Raw genomic sequence first — 21,667 nt, forward strand, 5'->3', positions numbered from 1 at the left:
CCAGTGCGATCGCTGCATTGAGGCTTCATTCTGTTGTGCTCGATTTGGTTATATGGACAGCACTCCATAAAAACACTGTTCACATAGCTCTCAGCGATTGCCTACCTTTCACGCAAGAAGCTGGTTCGGGGGACTCCATCGCGTCGACTGAGCGCAATGGGCGTTCACTGTAGTTGTTCGGTAAATAGATATCACCTGTAAACTATTCTGCGGTTTCTGTTTGCTCAAGATTATTATTTTGACAGTGAGAAACTTCCCTCGTTTGGAGAGTACTTACAGAAAAGGCCAGGAGGGCTCCCGCGTGGTGTTTTCATTGAGCGCCGATGGCCAAACCTATGAGGAGCGCGCCGCGTTATCCCTCATACTACGCAAGCGAGGCGCTTCCGACAGATGGCGACTCGGTTACTCCTCGTCCCCATAGGCTTTCTGCGCTCGGGAAGCGCGCGGAAAGCAGGGGGCGTCTGCTACGCGCTGTAATTTTTTTGCGTTCACTTTCTACACAAGACACTTGGAGGCTACATAACTTCAATGGTGCTGACAACTCTCCATTTTATAGAGCACGCCCGAGCCAGCACATGCAGAACATCTGGCCCTAGTCATACAAGTTATCCAGGAAGAGGTCACTGACGCTTTGCCTTTCACTCGTCCGCCACCTCCGGAGTCTGCGTCCTTGACGTACGCACATGTCGTCGCTGCTGGGTCGCCTCGTCAACCAACCTATTCTTCCGCGTCAGTACTGTTCGGCCACCACCAGTTCCGTTACGCCAACCAGTTCCCACGTTTTCGAATCCATGGCGCACTGCGGACAATCGCCCTGTATGTTATTCTTGCGGTAATGCAGGACACGGGGACACACGACACTCTCCTGTTCTAATAGATACCATGCAACCGTCTGCGTACGATTCTAGACGCTTTGACGGCACAGCGCGGCTACAACAATCCTCTTCGCCCGAGCAGCGGCCCTCAGCTACCCACCGATCTCCATCCCCCCACGACGCTCTCTGTCACCTATACGCCGTCGACCCTGCCCTTCTGACGCGGAAAAATTGATGCCGCAGTTCCTAAGGCACGAACTGCATCGTCGTAGAAAAATTAGTCCTCGAATTTCTCTAGCAAACCTCATCGAAGTTTTTGTGGATAGTTTTCGTGCCCTTGTGCTTGTGGACACTGGTGCTGCCGTTCCAGTGATAGAAATAAAAATTTCCCGCTTGCTTAGGATGGTTACCACGACTTCAAAGGAACTGTCCTTTCGTACCGCTAGCGCGCACCATATTCATTCGTGAGCCGCCTGTACAACCCGCGTCGTAATTCAAGATGTTGTGTGTCCCATTGAGTTTGTTGTGCTACCAGCCTGTTCGCATGATGTCATCCTCTGTTGAGATTTTTCTCTCGCCATCATGCTGTTATTGCCTGTGCTCGTGCCGAGGTGGCGTTCTCTGCGTTGTGTTCCGCGTCGTCTACACCTACATCGGAAAACTTGTTTGTCACCGACGATACTAACATACCACCCTGTAGTACAGCCCTTAATTGTTCCCGTGTCCTGTGCCGCCGTTGGTGAGTCCACAGTTCTATTTACACCATCGGAGACCATTCAGTGCCGCAGGAATCTCACGTTGCCATTTGCCTTTCTCAACATGCCCAACGGCGTTGCATTTTAGTTTGTTACGAATCCGTTGCCAGTTACCTCAACCTTACTCCGTGGAGAGTGTATAGACGTTTTCACGAGGGCGCTTCTGACGGTCTGGCGTGGAGAGTATGTGCCAGCGTTGCCTGTTCGGTCTGGACTGTGAGCTTGCCTTGCGGAGCTTTCCTTCGATGTTTCCGTTTATTTTTGTCACGAATAACTTACGCTCGTAAATAATGGCATATATATTTATCAAAAGGCCTCATGCCAGCACTGTGCAGTTTATGGGTGCACAAACAACCAGCGGAAAGTAACGATTTTGGGGACTAAGTGTGTCCACAACACAGCACTCCGCGAGACCACTGCCGATGTGGTAAGTTTACGCTTCACCGGTTTCCTGCATCACCTGAGGACTTGGCATTTCAGTCTAATGTGAACCAATGCACACATCAGTAAAATAATGCATTTTGGTAAACCCTTTTCGGCATATTTCCCAATAGGTTGCGAGAATTGTCAGCTCTTCGATGCAATGTTTTCTCGTATGTAGTGGTAGAGGCTACATTTGTTACTCTTTTAAACACGACTTCATTCCAGTGCTTAATACGGGGGTCACACGGCGCACTTTTTATCGTGATCGAGCCTGATCTGGATCGAATTTCTCGGGCGCAATTGGCTTCTTTGCTCAATCTGCGGAAGGGAGCCAATTGTGGTCGGACATTCCGATCCAGATTGGGCTCGATCGCGATCAAAAGTGGCCAGTTGACACCGGCATGAGACAAATTGAAGCATTCAAGAAGAGGACTAGTCGGTAAATAGACTTCGCAACGATCTGGAAAAATCATGCCCTATGGAACATGTATGGGGCCCCTGTACCCGCGAAAACATTGTCTCTGTGTTCACACGCGCCCTACGCGGCCCTGCACATAAAGGTAATTTCGAAATCTAGCACCTGGGCTGTACTAGTTCACCGCAGGTACCGCGCAGCTCGAGCGCTAGGCTTCTGCTTTGAAATTTGGTTATAAGCACCCTGCGTTGCACCAGATTCAATAAATTTTGCACGACTGAGCTGTTGAGTTTCGTCGGAAGTGTATGGAGTAACCACCGCATATCTACCAATCGCTGACACGCGTCGGCTGGCCGCCTGCCCCTGGTTCTAAGCATTGCCGGACAGCTACGTCCGCGCCTGCTTTCGCTAAATGAGGTAACCTTCAACCGTGAAACGTAATGGTGATCAGATTCAACGACGACTACAGTCACATGTGTCCAGCAATAACAATGAAAAAAATATATATATTACATTCGAGAGCAGCAAAGATCGGGGTAAGAAATGCAGCTCCACTAACGTGAATCCTGGGAAAGTGCGAAGCAGTGATGCGCCGGTGCTGGAGTAGCGCTACAGCCCGGGCGTGATCACGCGCGACGGATGCCCACCGCCCGGGCGTCATCACGCGCAACGGACGCCGACAGCCCGGGCAGTGTTTCGCACTTAAAATACCGCGGATTAGCACGCCAGGACTCTACGAAGCAGACGCGGCTGCGGCCGCTACCGACGACGACACGCCACATACGTCGTACACTGGCTGTGCTTTCTATTGCCATTGCACTTCACACTGAGCGCTCACGCGAGCACGTGAAACGTGTAACAAGTCAAGCAGCACAAGACAAGCGAAGCGGAAGAAAACAATCAAAATAATTCTTGGCGAAGATCACACAACCGAAGTGCGGCCAGCCTGCTCTCGCAAGGCCCACAGTCCAAAATGGTGGCATAGCATGTTCTGACGCTATACGTTGCCCGTGTCGGGCAATGGCGCTACTCAAACGTCGGTTTGTGAAAAGGTCTATAGGCACATTTCAGGCATTCGGCGTGTCCTCTATCTTTTGTCTTGACGACGCGGACAACCTACAACTTAGTGCCCTGACACCTTCTTCTGGTACGCCTGATCCACCACCTTTAAGTATGCTTGGCTCCACCATCGACGACAAACTCGCACAGGCGCACCGCGAGAAACTTGCACTTCTACACCAGTATCGTGGCTCGTTTGATTGCCAGAAGAAGTCATTAGGCCGCCCGCACACTGTTCTCCACCCGATTGACCGGCTCACAAGCGCCTCTGCCACAGCGACCTTACCGCGTATCTCCTGCTGAGCGTCGTGTGATCTCCCAACAAGTCGACATTATTCAGCGCGGCATCATTCAGCCGTCCTACAGTCTCTGGTCGTCGCCTGTTATTATTGTGAAGAATGAAGACGGCTCGATCCACTTCTGCGTCGATCACCGCCGATTAAACAGAGTTACGCACAAAGATGTGTATCCTCTGCCACGCAGCGATGATGCCCTAGACTGCTTGCAAGGAGCCGAATTATTTTCATCACTAGATTTAAGGTCAAGTTATTGGCAGGTCCCTATGGCACCATCCGATCGCCCGAAAACTGTCTTCGTAACTCCCCATGGGCTGTACGATTTCATTGTTATAACCTTCGGCCTATGCAATGCCCAAGCAACATTCTGAAGAATGATGGAGAGGGCCTTGCGTGGGTAAAAATGGAAGACATGCCTGTGCTACCTGTATGAAGTCGTCGTTTTGTCCCCTGATTTTGACAGTCACCGGCGTCGTCTTTACGAAGTATTAAGCTGTTTGACGCGCATCAGCCTTCAGCTTAACATGACTTCCATCCCCAAATACAGATATATTAACATGACATCCATCCCCAAATCCATATATCTAGACGTCACATATGGTATATGAAGATCCCAGTCGTGGTAGTCGGCTGCAACGTATTTCGAAAGCATGTCAGTGATGGTCCGGTTAAGGTGCTCCGTGAGGCTGTTGTTCTGTGGGTGGTATGACGTGCTGAATTTGTGCGTTGTCGAGCAGGAGCGGAGAATGTCTGACGACTGCCGAGAGAAAGCTACGACCACGGTCATTTAGTAGTTGGCGCGGAGCACCATGCACTGCAATGATGTGGAGTAGAAAATTAGCGACGTCAGTATCGCAACTTGTCGCGAGGGCTCAGATGATACCGTGTAGCGTAATCGGTAGCGACGGCGACCCCGAGAGAAAAAACGGCCCAAGAAGGTCGAGACCAACTCGGAAAAAGGGCCACAATGCCCCATGCAATCTAAACGCCTTGTGTGAGCAATAGTACGCTGATCTGTTCCGCTATCCCATTACCATGATAAATACTCTCGCAGAAAATCCATCCCCAAGATGAGTTCCTGGCAGCACTCGGGCAGGATAACGAACGTGGCGACTAAGCTCGGATCACCGATGCGGAGTCTGGCCGTACATTTACCCGTTAGTGTCATTAGCTGACCCCCGGCACTTCTGATGTGTGGCCACGCCCATGATGCTTTCACCTTTTTAAGGCTGTCAACCAGCTCCTGACTCAATCGAGAAATCGGCACCGGTGTCCACAAGGGTTGTCACGGGATGTCCGTCGATAAAAAAGTTTAGGTACGCGCGAACACATTCGTCGGCATTACTCGTCGTCGTCATGTCGACTTTTTGCGGTGGTTGGGTTTTTTTTCGGCCTCTCGACAGTTGGCAACCTTCCCCCCGGAAGTCGTGGCTATTAGGTTCCCCGGCGAGGACTGGTGGAACGGCCCCTGAAGACGTCGGCGAAACTTTGGTGGCTTGGAAAAGAGTGACGTAGAGGTGACGGAGACTGCCAGCGACGACGCGAGGGATCCGTGGTGCTGGTGTTGTCGAAGGCTTAGAGAACGTCGATCAGCGAGACTATCCAGGGATTCTTGCGCTGTTTTGAAGGCATGTTAGTGATATTGATGTTAGCGCAGGCCGTCGCGGAAAGGGAAACAGGCGCAATGTGAGGAGGCATGGGCGAGCGTGAAAGTGCGTCGGCGTTGGCGTGTTCCCGATTGAAATAGGGTCGCCATCTTGGCCACCACTGGCCTACCTGTAAATATATTGTAAATAACCTTGTGCATCAGCTACACGTAACATTATTGGTGGAGGTGACCAAAGAAAAGTACAAAGGCGAGAAAACGGTGGTTTAATGACATGACGAATTGTAGCATATGTCACGTAGGGCAAAGAGCTGTCCCAATCGCGATGGTCTGCTGAAATGAGCATAGACGACATCTCCATAAGGGTGCGATTTAGTCGTTCAGTCAGTCCGCTCGTTTGTGGGTGATATGCGGTTGCAAGCTTGTGTTTGGTGGAGCAGGAACGAAGCATGTCTTCGACAACTTGGGACAGGATGTAGCGGCCACGATCTGTCAGCAGCTGCCTTGGCACGCCATGGTGAATAATCACGTCCTGGAGTAAAACGTCTGCTACATCTGTAGCACAGCTGGTGGGCAGGATACGTGTAATAGCACAGCGCGTCGCATTGTCTGTTGCAACGGCTATCCATTTGTTGCCTTTTATGGATGTGGGGAAGGAGCCAAGAAGGTCCAAGGGGACACGGAAGAAAGGCTCCGTGGGAACATAGATTGGATGAAAGTGGTCAGCAGGTGGCCCAAATGGCATCTTTCGCTGCTGGGAAAGGTCACAGCTGACAGAGGTCACAAGCTGCAATGCAGCGTCGCACAGAGCGGTACAGGCCTCGTCAGAAGAAGCGATGTCTGTCGTGAGTGTGGAAGGTGCCAAGGTGTCCGGCACTGGGTGTGTTTTGAAGCTTAGCAAGAACTGTAGAACGGAGGTGATTAGGGACCACTAGCAATGAACATATTCCATCATAGCTGATGTTGAGTCGATTGAGCACATTCTGATTGAGTGATCCGATTGGCCAGACGTCAAGCGCTCGATGATCGGCCGTAGAGAGTCGTCCTTTCACTGCTGAATAACAATGTCGCGAAAGTCAGAAATGGCCAGGAGGGAAGTGTCGACATCCTGTTCGTCGTTGTCAGGAGGATCGACGGGGTGACGAGACAAGCAGTCGGCGTCCAGGTGTAAGCGGCTGGACTTCTACTTCACAACGAAACAATACTCCTGGAGTCTGAGCACCCAGCCACCGAGTCGGCCAGTCAGGTCTTCAGTGACGATAGCCAGCACAGGGCATGATGGTCCGTGATGACCGAAAATGGGCGGCTAAACAAGTAAGGTCGAAATTTAGCCACTGCCCACACCAGAGCGAGGCACTCGTGCTCGGTAACAAAAACAAAAAAATTATGGACGCCTTTCTTGCAGTTTTAGTTTTTATAGTTATTACAGTTAGCACGAGTTAAGTCATAGGCTCGGTTTCAGCGCTAAATTAAATGTTAAGCGTAAGTGTCAAATGACTCATTGAGCAAAATGCAGCTCCACTGGTGTGAAACCTGGGGAGGTGCGAAGCATGCAGTGATGCACCGCTAATGACCTCATACTGCCTTAAGCAATGGCTCATAACCCCGTAAACGCGGCCTTCCCATTACGGCGACAGAAGTGAAATTCTACGCTGGAATGATGAGCGGCAACGCAGACAGCTGTGGAAGACGATGACGAACGCGGGATGCTCGGCAGGCACTCATGCCGAGCACGTGCCGCTTGCTTACCATGACGACGACAGGAGACAGGAACGCGTGCCGCCTGCTTACCGTAACGGCGACGACAGGAAATGCCGACAGCCCGAGCGCATAACGTGCTTCGCACCTAAAATTGCGCTGTGAAGGGGACAAGAGGTGACTGGCGCAGGTAACAATGCGCTCGTCTCCATTCTGTTGTTGGGCGAGGACAGCACCTATGCTATGGCCACTGGCGTCTGCGCGAACTTGAGTGGTCTAATATCGCAGGCGCTGTCAAGAAGCGGATTAGGGTGTAGAAGGCGTCGGCTTGTTAATGGCGCCAGAAGAACGCAGTGTCCTTCGGCAGGGGCCGGATGATATGCGCAAATTTTTTAACAAATCGACGAAAATCGGAGCATAAACCCACGAAGCTGCGCCCATCATTTGCTGAGCAGGGTACAGGAAAGTTCTTGACTGCGTAAATCTGACCAGGATCAGGATGTATACCGGCAGAACTGACAATGTGGCCAAGAACTTTGACTTGGCGGTGTCCAAAATGGCAATTAGAAGAGTTAAGTTGAAGGCCAGTCTCCCTAAAAACTTCAAGAATACCGACCAAGCGACTCAGATGGCTGTCAAACGTATAGGAAAATACGATATCGTCCAGATAACATTGGCACGTGGATCACTCATAGGCCCGACGGAGAGAGTCCATCATTTTTTAGAAAGTTGCTGGGGCATTACGAAGTGCGAAAGGCATGACCTTAAAATTGTACAGGCCGTCCGGTGTAACAAAAGCGGTCTTCTCACGTTCGAGTTAATCAACCAAAATCTGCCGATAACCAGATCAGATGTAGTTTGAAGAGAAATATTTGGATCCGTGAAGGCAGTCGAGAGCGTCATCAATCCGAGGGAGAGGGTACACATCCTTTTTCGCGATCTTGTTCAGTTGACGGTAGTCGACACAAGACCGCCAGCTGCCATCCTTCTTTTTGACCAAGACAACCAGCTATGCCCGAGGGCTCAAAAAGGGCTTAATTACACTTTTGGCATCTTGTCTACTTCAGCCTGGAAACGTGGCGTCCTGCGTGAGACACGCACTAAGCACGTCGGCGAATAGGACTAGCACCACCGGTGTCAATCTTATGGGTCACAATGGAAGTTTGCCCCAGCGGGTGATCCTCAAGACGTCGCGATAAGGCACCAGGACGTGGAAGATATCCGCAGCCTGTTTGGAATGCAGGTCATGAGCGATCATTTTTGAAAATATGGCGGGATCAAGAGTTGCGGAATTGATCGGACAGCAGGTAGCTGCCGACGAGGACGGAACATCCAATAGAAAGATGGTGGTATCGTTGATGGGTGAAGCGTTGCCGAGTGACATTTCCTTCGGAATAACTTGCGTACATAAACCAAAGTTTAAAGCAGGATCAAATACGCGGTTGACGGCGATAGTCACAATAGTATGAGGAATGACAACTGTGCGTAGCAGGAGAACATTGGCATTAGGAGTCAGCACATAGTCACCGTCAGGAACAGATGGGAAGCACGTCAAAGGTATATACATGGTGGCTTGAGGCGGCCACCTTAGGAAGTCTACAGAACATAAACGAGGCTCAGCTGATTTTGGAGGACAGCAGTGATTAGGCAGCTCCAGTTAGAGGAGGCCAGCAGCGCAGTCAATCAGTGCTGAATGGTCCTATAAAAAGTCGAGGCTGAAGATCTAGTCATGGCAACACCGTTCAAAAATAGCAAATAAAAGGGAAGTGTTGAAACCAGCAGCAGGTATTCGATCAGTGCGCATGCGAAGGATTATGGGCGTTGCTTCATCGGCGACCCCGATAACACGAGGTGCGGCAGGTGTAAGTACTTTCTACAGGCGGTAACGAAAATTGTTGCTCATTACCGAGATATGGGCTCCAGTTTCAACAAGCTGTGGGACATATCCACTGTCAGCTTCTACATCCACTATGTTGCGTCTGGTCGGCAGGGTGAGATGCATTGAGGAGACGTCGACAATGCAGCGTCACCTCCGGGAGCTCCATCCTTTAGTTTTCCAGATGTACGCGCCGAAGCCAGAAAAGCGGTGACAGGCGATGGGACTGGGGTAACCTGGACGACGGGCGACGACTTTGCGTCAAACGGGACTGGTGACTGCTCGGCGACTATGAACGACGGCGCCAAGTGGTCGTGCCGTCGGTGGAGGGCAGGTTCGGCTCGGCTTGCGGCTGGAAATGGCGAAAACTGCCGTCTGGATGAGGGCTGTTCAAGAATGGCATCGAGGACCAGCGGTTGCCACAGTATCGGGCGACATAACCAACGCGGCGACAACTGAAGCAAGTAGGTCGGTCATCCAGTGTTCGCCACTCTCCCATGTTTCGATAACCTCGAGGGATGCATTCATTTCGAGTATGCACGAGCGAAGAACGTGCAGTTGGCCGGGAATTGGCCACGGGGCAAACTGACTGAAAGCCGACACTGGCGAGTTCTTGGAGCACAATAACCTGAACAAGGGGAACCATAGGAGTGCATGTATCGTTGACAGGTGGGTACAACTGAAGCAAATAGGGCGGTCATCCGGCGTTCGCCACTCTGCAATGTTGCGAGAACCTCGGGGGATCCATTGATTTACATTGGTACAATATTTGTGATGTTATCGAAACCGAGGTAAAATTCTTGCGGATGATTGTGTTTTGTATGCAAGGACATCTAATGAGACATTGCTTTCTAATGGCGTCGACCTGACGCGCGCAGAAAATGGTTTGTCACTGATAGCACGTCCATGAACATAAATGTAGTCTGTTTCACACTTAGGGGAAATTTCGGAGCGCATTGCACCACGATGCGGCGAGCGCTGGAGTCGGGTGCCGGAAGTAGCTCGCGCAGGCGCAGACGGTCGAGGCGCGTTATCTTGAACCGCGTCGACTGCTACGGCGGCGCGCGCTGGCCGCATCGTCGTGAAGCGTGCTACTGTCAAGGGCAGTTCATCGTTACTGCGGGCACTGAGCCGGTAACGTTAGCTAAATGTTGTGCGACGCCAACCTCTGAGCCTTCATTGGCAAAAATGGGGTTCTACACAGTTCTTTTCACTGCACGCTTCGTTTGTTCTTTCAAAAGGCCGAGATACTGAGTGCGTGCGCGCCTATTTCTTCACTGCGTGTGCTACCGTAATACGCAGCAACAAGAAGGAGACACAAAAATGTGCGCACGATGTGCGAAGTTGATAGTACGGCAGTAGCTCAACTGCGTCGTACTGGAATTCTTTGGCAATAGGGGCGGAACGGAATACCGTCTTCAACGCCCTAAACTGAAGCGAGAAAAGGCGGTCTGAATCAGATTTGTTACAAGTGCCCCAAACTAGCTGACAGTACATAAAATAGGAGTGAACTACGGAAAAATAAATCTGGTTTCTCAAACGCAGAGGTAAAATATATTTTACTCGTTGCAACAAACCAATAGATCTAGATGCTTTCAGATGAACCTGATCCACGTGATCTGTCCATGTTAAGTCATACTTGAAATACACGCCCAGGAAGCAGCAAGAATTTGTTGGCAATAGATTGGTATTATAGATAGATCTGTAGTTGGACATGACGATTCAAGGGCTTGCTTTTGGGGCGGAAAATAATAAATTGTGTTTGCTTTATATTTAAGTCAAGTTCGTTGCTATTTAACCAGATGTGTAGCTGACTCAGCCACTGATTTTCATGTTGTTCAGGTGAGGCTAGATTTGGACCAGAAAAGAAGACAGTGTCATCCGCGTAAAGGATAATATAAGGTGTCTGGGAGATGTTAACGAGATCATTGATATATAAAATAAATAACAAGGGCCCAAGAATAGATCCTTGTGGCACACCGTACCTAATTATTCCTATATCTGACAGAAATTGATTCATACTAGTGTATTGTTTTCTTCCTGTCAGATGACTGTCTACCAGCTCATGTGCTATTCCTCTGATACCATACTTTCCCAATTTTTTCATCAGAATTTCATGTTTAATAGAATCAAAGGCTTTTCGGAAGTCAAGAAAAATGCCTAGTGTACACAGTTTCTGTTCAGTTTTCCAAAATACGGTCCTTTATGAATAGTAGTGCTGTCTCCGTTGATTTTCCAGCCTGAAATCCATATTGTTGTTTGCATAATATATTTTGAGCATTTAAAAATTTGTTTAACCTCGTGTATATTATGCGTTCGGGGATTTTAGAAAAGAGCGGCAAAACAGAAATAGGTCTGTAATTATTCAGATAATTTTTTCCTCCTCCATTGAATATTAAGGTTACGCGTGCAACTATTATTTTATCAGGGAATACACCGGTTTATAATATGCAATTACAAATATGTACTATAGGACCTACGAGAAATGGAAGTACGGCCTTGATAGGACGCACACTAATATCGTAATTTCCTGGCGAGCACCCATCCTTCATTGCCTTTACAACACTTACAACTTCTTCCTCCGATGTAGGTATAAGAAACAGTGAATTACTGTTAGTGGAAGTAACATATGAATCGACAGGCGTTAACGCTTGGGTCATTCGTGAGTAATTTGGCGAGCCTGCATGAAGAAAATGTTCGTTAAACTTGTTTGCAAGTGGTACACCTGAAAATCTTTTACCGTCGATGTAAAAATCCGTCGGAATGCGTGCTTTGCCACCTTTTTTGATGCTGTTAGCTGTTTACCACAATAATTTAGGACTGTTCATGACTGTGGAAAACTTGTGGTCGTAGTAAGCTGATTTTGCTTTCTTAAGATCTGAAGTTAAATTGTTACGGAATTTTTTAAACTCCATGAAATGAACCGGATCTTTCGTTTTTATGAAACGAGCAAACAGCCAATTTTTACTGTTTATACGTCTGTATAATACCGGAGTAATCTACTCTTTTCTTATCGTCCTCTGCTTTTTTATAAACACGAGTGGAAAAGCACTGTTATAGTGGGGAAGCACTTACACTAAAAAAAATGTCATATGCCTTAGACGGGTTACTTTCTCTATATATATCATACCAGACTACATCAGCCATCAGTGAATGGAACTGCGCAATGTTATTTTCATTGATCATTCGTCGAAGGAATTTAGTTCTATCCATTTTTTTCATCAAGAAAAAGAAGGCAAAAACAGGAAGGTGATCACTTAAGCTCGTCAAAATTAAAATTTTATTTGAAGCTAAATTGTTAAAGCATAAGTCTATGAGCGTTTCGGAGTGTTGACTGATTCGTGTCGGCTTGTCTACAATATTTTCACACCCATATGATAACATCAACTCGAGCAGGTGCACCTGGCTAGTATTGTTTCTTAATAAATCAATATTCATGTCACCAAATATAATAACCTGCCGTTTAGTGAAGGTAGCATATTCAAGAAAGGACTCAACGTAAGTAAGAAACGCGTTAACCAATCCATGAGGGGGTCGATATGTCAGAAGTATAATCGTGTTATGATTCGTCACACCAACTGTTTCAAAATCATCACAAACTACGGTGAATTCCGGAAGAACCCCATCGTCAATGCCTTGTTTTATATACAAAGATACGCCGCTGCCACGTTTTGTTTCCTAAATACAGAGACGTTGTCACAACCTGTTAACTGTGTAACATCGCTATTCGATGTGTACCATGTTTCTGTAAATCCAATTATGTCAAAGCGACATTTGATGAGCTCGAGATCAGCCTCAATTTCATCAATCTTATTTCTGAGGCTTTGTGCATTTAAATGATACAAGGAAAGATATTTACAATAGCTGTTTTCATTTATGAACGTGTTAAGGGAGTCGCTAGTATAATACATCGTAAGGGTAAAAAAACAGCAACAATAAAAGAAAGAAACCAACTTAAGCAATTAGCTCAGGGTCTTGTTCAGAGGCAATCCGTATTGCCCTTGCGCCAGGTTCTTTTCTTACAAAGACCTTTCCATTTGAACACCACGAAAAGTGGTAGCCTTGTTCGCCTGCTCTTGTTTTCGCAAGCCATAACAGCTTTCTGTTCAGTGCCGTCAGGTTATCGAAAAAGGAAATGTCTTTATCATATTTCTTCACAACTTCACGCTTTACAAGCCAATTTACTTTAATAGATTGGCGGGAAAACCTTATCAGAATGATCGGCACTTTGTTCATAGATCGCAAACCGTCCACATCACGCTCATTCAGCAGGGGCAGTTCAAGTTTCTGAGCAAGATTGTTAATTTTTCCAAGAAGGTTTTCTTTTTCAGTGAAAGGTATACCGTGAATTTCCATGTTGTGACGCCTACTGTATTGCTGCAATTCGTTTAGTTCTTTAGTTAGCCTTGTAACTTCATTTTTGTCATGGTGCGTCTCTAAGACTTCAACAACTCTCTTGCCAAGGTTCGCGATCAGCCCCTCATGTCTATCAGAAGTTTGTATCAGAGCATCATACTTGTCTGACACATGTTGAACAAACTTTTCAATGTTACCGATAGTTTCCTTTAGGTTCGACAAGTCTTCCACTTTGGCAGTTAGAGTTACCAGACTGCTACTAATCGCAGCAAGTTGTTTAATGATAGTTGCAGGTAGGTCGTTGCTACGTTGCACTTTGCGCGAAGCGGGCATGCGATATGTTGGACACTTCAATGTGTTCTTTGCTTCTTCATTTTTTGTCTTGAACGCGCGTTCACTAATGCCAGAACATTTGCCTAGGTGGTAGTATTGACAACATTCAACACATTTCATAGCGTCCTCATCATTTGAAAGTTCTTCACAACACGAAAGACAAGTGTCGGTTGCCATGATAGCATTCGCAGCAATATGGGCAGCAGGGGCAGCAACATAAATGACAAGAAGACAAGACAAGAATGACAGGTCAGATTGAAATCATAACCAACCTGCGTATGACAAGTGACGAGAACGGGGCCGACGAACAAGTTGCCGCCACTGCTGCCCGATGTGTGAAGCTGGCCAGCACGGTGTTCGCTTTTGAAGGCGAATTGAAGGGGCGGTTCCGGGGAACCAAGGCTAGGCAAAGCACTACCAAGTCATCCGCAGCATTTTCCGGAATTTATTTATTATTGATCGATTATTTATTAGCTATTGATTGGCTATTGATTCCCTATTGCAAGGTACTGGCTACGTATTTAGGCTAGGCTAAGCACTGTCAAGTCATCCCCAGCATTTTCCGGAACTTATTGATAATTGATTTATTATCGATTAGCTATTGATTGGCTATCCATTGACTATCGATGACTAAGCTTAAGTAGTAGCAACCATGCTTATCTAGACTTATCCAGGCTCAGCTTCGCTAGTTCACATGTGTTTGTCCCATTGCACTTGGACCCTTTCTGCATGACCGCCAGGATCGGCCAACATTTTCTGTTCGCGGTTGGAATATAACGCCCGGCCTAAAAGCTCCGCTTCTAAAAACCTCAAGAAAAGAAATTATTCAACGGAAGCTTCGCGGAAGCCGTTATCACGGCCAGACATCTCTCCGGAATGCCAACGAGCTGTCTGGCCAGGTGTCTAGCAGTAGACCAAGGAGCCGGCCGTCATCGAGATAACGCTGATACATAAGCGAACTCGTTTGCAAGTGCCGAGGTGAAGCGACAGTCTCAGGGCGTGCTTCTTTTTATTGTGCTTTCTTTAGTTGTGCGTCATGGCATGCGACATAGCGGGAATTTAGAATTCTTTAAGGTTGATACGCCACGTGGTACCGGAGAAAGGAAACTGAACGAAATGTCCCTAATTCCTGGGTAGGCTACTGGAATGAATTTGGTTCGAGTCTTATTTAACCGGCCGAAGTGTTGCCTCGGGGCAGAAAGAAAGCCAGCTGCAAATTACAAACACAAAAACTACACTTTATATCAACAACAACAACATCAAACAATACAGAGCAGGGACAGAATATTAATTCACTGAATCTCAACGTGAGTTGGCTGATGCTATGGTGACCAACTTAAAGTGCAACCCTGTGCACGCATCAAACAATGTGTACTTGCACGGTTCGAATTATTGTGGCCGCCACTGAGACTAATTCGCAGTGGGGAAAAGAAACAACGAAGCCGATTGTTAACAAGACATGAACATATAATTAACACAAACTGTCACACACACGAACTAGCTAACCAAGATACTAAGACTACTAGAAACGTTTATGCACTTCTTAATGTTCTCACACAATAAATAATTATATATAACGGTAAAGTTCGTGACCGGTCACAATTACTTGGCATGTGTCGGTGTGGCTGTACGGGGCGGCGTTGCGACGGCCAGTCAGTTGCAGGGCGTCGGTCGCATGAGGATAAGACGATAAGTCACTACTTGCGTCTTGAGGATGTCTTGAGGATCGTCCGCAGCTCGGCCAAGGAGTCGCAGGAGGGGCACAGGAAGGGCTTGCCTTCAACACCATGTCACCAGGATCCGCGAACACCAAAGGCTGGAGGTAGGACAGAGGCTGGATCGTCACTGCAGTCATGAAACTCGGGCCCGCAGCCCGACAGCTTCGCTTCTCCGCCCGGCACTCCCGAAGTCTTGAGACTCGGACCCACATTCCGACAGCCTCGCTTCTCCGCCCGGTGCTCTTGAAGTCTTCAGGTTCGGACCCAGAGCCCGACAACCTTGCTTCGTCCCTCTGTGCACCGGCCTCCTTCTATTAGGGGCGAAGCTCCTTAGGATGTGGGTCTGTCCCTCCTCTGTAGTATGTAGTAGTAGTAGTAGTCGTCGTCGTCGTAGTAGGTAGCCACGTCTACTTTTAAAAAAATCCCGAAAGTTGTGTCCGTAGCGCGGAATCGAACCAGGGACCCCTCGCTTCCGAACGCGCGGCGCTAACCGCTACGCCACGAAGCGCACATGGACACAAGCACCACGATGACAATAAATACCCAACATTAACGAAAGACTGCGCGTTTCTAACGCGTTTGTTCTTCTTTCTGGGGTTTTACGTGCCAAAACCAGTTCTGATTATGAGGCACGCCGTAGTGGAGGGCTCCGGATTAATTTTGACCACCTGGGGTTCTTTAACGTGCACTACAACGCAAGCACATGGGCGTTTTTGCATTTCGCCTCCATCGAAATGCGACCGCCACGGCCGGGATTCGATCCCGCAATCTCGTGCTCAGCAGCGCAACGCCTTAGCTAAGTGAGCAACCGCGACGGGTACTCTAACGCGTTTGTGCTAGCGCGTTACTGCCCGTGTAAGAAGCTGGTGTAAGACGCTGTGGCCTCTCCGCCTTACCCCCGTATTCATAAACGCTCCTCGACTTGAACTTGACTTGCCACCGCCTTGGGCAGCGCGTTCGAAACGCGTTGAAGGCGGTGGCAAGTCAAGTTCAAGTCGAGGAGCGTTTATGAATACGGGGGTTATACTCTCTCAGCAGTCATGTGATGGCGTCGGCAAACACGGTGCACGTTCCGGCATGTGTAAACGGCTACGTAAGACGCTGTGGCCTCTCCCCCTTACTAGAGAGTACTGCACGTTTCTAACGCGTTTGTGCTAGCGTCCCCTTAAGCGGGAGATGGTGCAATTATAATGAAGGGCGCTGTTATAAAAATGTCACAGTTTCGCCCTAAGGGCGAAGCAATGAATGCGATAGCAACACAGCAATGTCATACGAAGTAAGGTGAGCGGCTTTGGTAGCAATATGAATTGTAGTAAACATGAGCTGATTAAGTAAGCAGGTGTGCTGCGCCGTAAGTAGACCGACATGAAGAGAGACTCGATGACCACGAGAAGGCGCCTGTGAAACGGTGGTGTTCATGAGAAGCGCTTCCCGTGGACAGCGCGTGCGAAGGGACACACCTGTAGCGCTGCACTGCCGATCCGGGCAGCATTGCATGTGTAGCGTGCGTTGGAAAATGTGGCCCGACTATCACTAACTGAATGAACAAGCGTGGTGTGAGCGCGCACAAACAAACATGAATAGATCACACTGAATGACCGCAGACAACGACTGTCAAAACGCTGGCAGCAAGCAGCGGGCGAAGGTACGTGCGGTCTATCGCTTCAACGGAAACTGAGCGGCGAATGCACGGCGCATAAAGGTCAGAGCCGTGTGGAGATAAGCGACGGTGCGAGCGAGCGACGAGTGCGGTTGCTGGCAGAGAAGAAGTGCCTCCCCCCCCCCCCCCCCCAGCTCCCTCCGGCGCTGGCTTCCCGCTTCCTTGCTTGCGCGTGGGAGATTGAGTGCGTTCGCTCTCCGTGATAGCGCGCGTCCCCGCACGCTTCCGCTCGGGCATACAGCGCGCGGCGAAGATTTTATCTATAGGGAACCTGACGGCGACGACGACGGCGACGCCGACGGCAGAAATCCGGTTGAAGTGTCCATATAATTGCTATCGCAATAAAATAGGAATGACGTCACATATGGCGCGTGTCATTGGTGGAAGTCAATCGTTCAATTTAGTGCAGCGAGACTGGGCGAATTACACGGAAGATTCACGGTTTACCGATGATTCCCTCCGGAGCTTCGCCCACTCATCATCATTCACCCCATGGATATGCGGTGTTTTTCGAACGCTGCCTTCCTTCTTGTCTTCTTCTGCTCCCTCTTCCAGCAATCGTGTGTCTTCGTGATTCGCTGTTGGCCGAGGTGCCGCGTCAGGTGAGCTCGCGCCCGAATCCCTCCGTTCTTTTTCTTCTTTTATAGCCACTGGCCGTTGGCCGCACCAGACACGCGCACATAAATCTTTGTACATGACAGCTACCCGCCCTAGCGTTTCCTGCGATTGCGCTGAATCAAGATCATGCCTGTTACGTGCCTTCGCGACTTCAATAGGGAGCCTACATGAGCGCCCTATGCTGATGATGTTGATCATTTAATGGCATCCCCTTTGAAAGGTCACCTAGCCTGCTAGGTGACGTTTCGTCACCTAGCATCGTCACCTAGCCTGCTCGACTTAATCAGGGATGCTATACATTTTTTGTGTAGCGTTTTTGTATATATTTCATTAATCTTTTTTCTTTTCTCAAAATATACCTTGTACCGCTGCCTATGACTGTAAGAGATTAAATCAGGCCACATCCATCTCTTCCCTGCTTTTCTTCCACCAATACTCTAAACGTCTTTTGTTTACCTCAAATGCGGACCGGTTGATGCTTCCGTCCACTTTCAATACAAGCGCTTCAGGAAGGTGTACGTTACCTACGGGTCCCACTGGGTGAATCCCTTCGCATTCCATTAGGATGTGCTGAGTGGTCTCCGGATATTTGCTATAGCATACACATGCCTCATCTATTTCCGAATATTTGATTCGGTATGTTTTGGTCCTTAGGCAACCGGCTCGAGCATCAAATAGCAAGGCGCACCCCTTTGTGGTATCGTACAGATTTTCCCTTCTAATTTCTTTCTTCTCATTCTTGTAAATTTCCACGGATCTTTTTGTTTGCATTCTTTGCGTCCAATTGACTGTCGCTCTTTCTCCCACTTTCTTTCTGAGGATTCGTGGTTGTCTATTTACAGTTTAAGTTACCCTTTACTTGGTTGCCAACTTTCTTGACCTTTTCCTTCATTCTGAGTCCACACTTTTCAGGCAGAGATATTTCTACACTTTAGCCGCCCATTTATTTTCATCCATGTTCCTGGGTCTTTCTTTAAAGCTAATTTTGCTCTGTGCTTCTCTGACTTCAAAAGAGGCCCAGCCCAAATCGTGCTGCACTGCCTCATTTGTGGTTTTACCGTGGGCTCCCAAAGCCAGCCGGCCTACCCATCTTTGGTTAACTTCTAACCGCGACAAGATATACGGTTTTCAGCATAGAATGGCATTTGCGAACGTTAGCGCGGGCACCATTACTCCTTTCCTTATTCCACACACCACATCATACTTATTGTGGCCCCGCAGTGGTCTGTGTTTCATTATTGCTGCATTCCGTTTGCGCTTTATTTTCAGATTCTTTTGGTGGTTGCTTGAGTACGTCTTTCCTTCGTTTATGTATACGCAGAGGTACTTATATCGCTTGACTGTGGGTATGACTTGCTGTTGAATTGACACCACGAAGTTACTCGTCTCTTCATTAAAGATCATAATTCCTTATTTCTCTGTGCTAAACTTAAGGCCTAGCTTTGTCGCTGCGTTGCCACAGATATTCGCTAGTATCTGTAAATGTCTTGTATTGTCCGCTAGTAGCACTATGTCGTCCGCATACAACAGTCCAGGGACCTTTGTTGCACCATTTGTCCATTACGAATTTGGGGTAAATAAACCCTAATTCGCTGTTTTCCAGTCTTATTTCTATGCCCTTAATATAAAGCGCGAACTACAATGGAAACAAAGGACATCCTTGCTTCAGTCATTGGTGACTTCCTACCACTTCATTAACTTTTCGATCTTCCCAGACAACTTGCACTCGGTTGTCTCTGAATATAGGCCAAACCCCATATGCGCGAAAATGCACGCGACAGCGACGAGCAACGCGACGTAGATCGCCTTCGCGCAAGCTGTCGCTTGCACGGGCAAACGCCATTCACGCGACTGCTTCAGCGAGCGATCTCCATTGTTGCTGGCATGAGGGCGTCTACTCGTACCAAATGTGGCGCGTTGTCAGTGGTATGCAGTGTAAAATAAAATGTTTTGTTGCACATTAATACATAAAATTTTTTATCGCTGTCCTGCAGTATTTTTTTATGTGCACGTGCATAAATATTACTTTATTTGCTCGCTGTGTGCACGCGACTCGGGCGTGAAGGAGGAGAGGAGGTCGTGGCAATCGATGAAAACCGCGCGATCTGAGCTGAGCTGCTGGCTGCTGTGTGCGTGTGTTGTTGTTGGCGACGTGCTGTTGGTTTCCTACGTCGTAGAATGGAACGACAAAGGAAGTTAGCTGCACTGACGCTGCTGATTATTCTAAAGAGAAGGCGGGCTTTCTTGAGGAAGTACTGGGTGCGGCCGACATGGACGAAGCGATCGGACGAGAGCGAGTTTTTCACGGCGGTAAGTGCGGCAAGACAACCACGCCACAATGGCGAAACTGAATACACGTTCGCTGCATTTTACAGACGAAACTAATGAAGAACGGCGATGAATCGCTTTTCTACAAGTTCTACAGAATGCCACCGGATACTTTCGACATGCTGCACAGCTTGGTGCGGGAGGATCTTATGAAGGAGCAATGCGCCTCGAGGGCGCCCATTTCTTCTGGAGAGCGCCTCGCGCTGCCGTTGCGGTAGGACCATTTTGACTGCGTAACCGTGCTTGTACAGCTTTTCATTTGTGAAGATGGGACTGTTCGTGATGCGTGCTCGTTATACTCTAAAATATTGCGTTGTGCATGCCTGGATTGTACGTAGCGACATCACGTTACGTTTCTTGACACCCTCGTTTGCGCATTTATTTGTATTTCAGGTTTCTGTCATCTGGTATGCTGGTGAGGGACGCAGTGATGGCATTCCGCGTGGGAATCGAGACGGCACGAAATGTGATCCGCGAAACCTACAGCGTGCTGTGGAAGGTTTTGGTCTCTCTATACATGAAGGTATACACATGGCATATTCACAGCATAGAGCAGGTATATATAGCGATCGGTAAATTTTAATGCACCTTATTTCATGCTTACCCTTGCCGAAGGTGTTCATAATAGCTTTTGCAGGGTGTCTGGAAAGCAGGTCTAGTTAATGTCAGCACACATAGCAGAAACACAACAGCTGTGTTTACGCTTGTGGCACTTTCAAATTCATTTACCTACTACTTCTCTGAGTTTGTCGAAACGGAGTTTTATTTGTGCCGCTGGGTTGTATGTTTCATGCAAAGTTAAATGACAGAAGTTTGAAATGGTTGAGTAATTAACAGTGCCTTCCAACTTGAACATGTTATGGAGTTTGTGCCACTAGGTGGTGTAATACCATAGCCGATGCACATGCACAGAAAGGAGTGGCCCATAATGTTAAAAAAGCATGAGTAAGTTTACCGTGTGATGGTTGCACAACGTGGTATGTCAAACTTGAAATTGCTTTTTATGGAGACACCAACAGAAGAAGAGTGGTGAGAAATCGCCACTGGGTTTCCGAACCGTTGGCAGTTCCCGAATTGCCTTGGAGCAGTCGACAGCAAGCATGTGCAGATGAAATGTCCACGTAATGCTGGAAGTATGCACTTCAATTACAAGGTATGTAACAGGAAATTTCATCGTTGCCTATGGCATGTTTGCTGCTATAGGGTCATCTATTTTTTTATTCATAGAAGGGATAGGGTGAGACTTAAGGACAAGAGGATATAAAATCTGCGCGTAATGAATGCAAAGTAGGTTACAGACCAAAATGCTCTCCTGATTTTATGCATGCTGATCACTAATTCAGCTGAGTGCTATGTAATATAAGTAGCTATTATGACAAGTACTTTTGTGACAGTTGTTTCATTGCTTTCAGGGAACCCATTCCATTGTATTGATGGCTGTGGGTGACAGCCAGTACCTGTTCCGGCTAGTTGATGTGGGTGCACCTGGGAGGTTCAGTGATGGGGGAATTTTTAGATTCCCCTATCGGCAAGCGAATGCATGAGGGCAAGCTTAATCTACCACGAGCAGCCACGCTCCCAAGGTCGGAAAGAGTTTGTCCTCATGTGTTTGTTGGCGATGAGGCTTTCCAGCTGCGCCCAGATTTCATGAGGCCACTGCCAGGGAGCCGGACTGCACCTGAGGAGGTGATCTTCAACTACCGCCTCAGTC

The sequence above is a fragment of the Dermacentor silvarum genome, chromosome 1, assembly GCF_013339745.2.
Source record: "Dermacentor silvarum isolate Dsil-2018 chromosome 1, BIME_Dsil_1.4, whole genome shotgun sequence".
Classification (NCBI taxonomy): Eukaryota; Metazoa; Arthropoda; class Arachnida; order Ixodida; family Ixodidae; genus Dermacentor; species Dermacentor silvarum.